Below are 2,500 nucleotides of genomic sequence, written 5' to 3' on the forward strand. Positions count from 1 at the left end.
ACACACACACGTGCACACACACACACACACACACACACACACACAGATAGGTCGATATTTCCATACTTCTTTCCCTCTTAACGTGCCCGTAAGCCACGCCCCTTAATCCCTCCAGTCTGTTCACTGAAACACAAACGTAAATAAACAGAGCCATTGAACGTCACATAAGCTCCTCTGTAGCGGCATTAGACTCGGAGAGGTGGAGGAGGAGGTGGAGGGGGAGGGGGAGGGAGAAGTGGAAGAGGAGGTGGAGGGAGAGGAGGGAGGGGGAGGATTAGGGGAGGTGGAGGGGTGGAGGTAGAGGTAGGCGTAGGGGGAGGGGGAGGTGTGGGTGTGGGTAGAGTAGGAGGAGGGGGAGGTGTGGATGTGGGTGGAGTAGGGGGAGATGAAGGTAGGGGTGGAGGTGGACGTGTCGGTGGAGTAGGGGGAGGGGGAGGTGGAGGAGGTGGAAGAGGAGATGGAGGGGGAGAAGGAGGTGGAGGTAGAGGAGTAGGGGAAGGGGAAAGGGGAGGTGGAGGTGTGGGTGGAGGGGGAGGGGGAGAAGGTAGAGGTAGGGGTGGAGGTGGAGATGGAGAAGAACGATGAAGAAAAAGAAAATACGAAAGAAGGAGAAGAAGAGAAACAAGAAAAAACAAAAAAAGATAAAAATAAAATAAAATAAAGATACAGACGACGAAGAAAAAGAAGAAGATAAAAAGTAATGAAAGAGAGAGAGAGAAGATAAAAAAAAAAAAGTAAAGAGAGAGAGAGAGAGAGAGAGAAGATAAAAAAAAAGTAAAAAGAGAGAGAGAGAGAGAAGATAAAAAAAAAGTAAAGAGAGAGAGAGAAGATAAAAAAAAAGGATAATGAATCTGATTTACTGTGCGAAGGCGACAGAGCCGTGCTGTTAATTAATATCAGCGAGAAGTCTCCATGCAGTAAATATTCTTCTTGCATCCTTAGATAATTGGCCCTTGCAAGTTGCACCATAAATCATTTTAGGGTAAACTAATCTCTCCTTACTGGGGGGGGGGGGATTTTTTTTTAGGGGGGGAGGGAGTGGGGGAGGGAGGGAAAGGGATCTGGGGAGGGGGGGGTAGGTGGGTGGAGGAAGGGGTGGGTTGGGGGGGTAGGAGTTTGGGGGTGGGAGTTTGGGGGGTGGGGGATGGGGGTGGGGGTTGGGGGGGAGGGGAGCTGTCTGAGGACCTCGCTCTGTCTTGAGCATATCTTTACGATGGAGCTGTGGAGGCTGGGATGGGAGTTGGTTAGAGTGTGAGAGTGTGAGTGTGTGTGTGTGTGTGGGGGGGGGGGGCAGAGAGAGAGGGAGAGAAGGAGAGACAGACAGAGAGAGAGAGCGAAAATGAGAGATAGAGGTGTGTGTGTGTGTGTGTGTGTGTGTATGTATATATATGTATATATATATATATATATTATATATATATATATATATATATATATAATATATATATATATATATATATATATATATGTATATATATATATAATATATATACATATATATATATATATATATATATATATATATATATATATATATATATATACGTATGTATATACATATAAGATATAAGAAGAAGAAAGTAAAGATTCCACACTAACCCACACCTTTTCTAGCAGTCTGAGTGACTTCCATCAAAGGAAGAATCACTTCAGCATTTAGCATTTTCTACCCACGTGTCTCTCCCTCCCCCCAGGGCTGAAGCCTTAACACAGGAACGTATATAACACTAACACAGGCCTTTCTAAGGAGGTAATTCAATTCTGTAAGGTTTTAGGAACCAGAGAACCAGAAGAAATAGACGTAGAAAGAGATTGGGTATAATTTTTTTTTTTTTTTTTTTTTTTTTTTTTTTTTTTTTTTTTTTTTTGCTTTGCTTTGCTTTTTGCTTTATATATATATATATATATATATATATATATATATATATATATATATATATACATATATATATATATATATATACATTTGTGATAATGGGAGGGTGTAAGGTGAGGGTTAGGGGAAGGAATATGCATGACCCATTAGCGAGTGGAAATTATAAGAATATGAAAGAAAATGTGACGCTATGGCGAATTCAAAGCACCATATGGACACATATGTTATATTCGTGTGTGGTGAGTGGGGGTGTCTGTGGTGTGTGTGTGTGTGTGATGCTTGTTTATAGGTGTATAATTTTGCTTTATTTTCTATGGTTGTGAAAAATCTATCATCTGCATCGTTATTTGTCATAATTTAGCTTTTCATGATACTTGTAATTATTGAAAAGACACATGGCTGTTAATTCAATTTTTTTCAATTGATATTATCAATACAGTGATATATCATAACATGCATAACAATTTGTGTTATGCCAGAGTACTTTTGAGTGAATTGGAAATGCATTTAATTGCAAAGATCATGGCATCATACTGAGTCAATTCACTGGAAAGTAACTTATGCAATATGCTATATTTCCATGCAAATGATAGTCCTTAGACATCACTATAACATTTTCAATTC

The sequence above is a fragment of the Penaeus japonicus genome, unplaced genomic scaffold, assembly GCF_977035675.1.
Source record: "Penaeus japonicus unplaced genomic scaffold, GWHDUDI00000001_assembly GWHDUDI00000013, whole genome shotgun sequence".
NCBI classification, from domain to species: domain Eukaryota; kingdom Metazoa; phylum Arthropoda; class Malacostraca; order Decapoda; family Penaeidae; genus Penaeus; species Penaeus japonicus.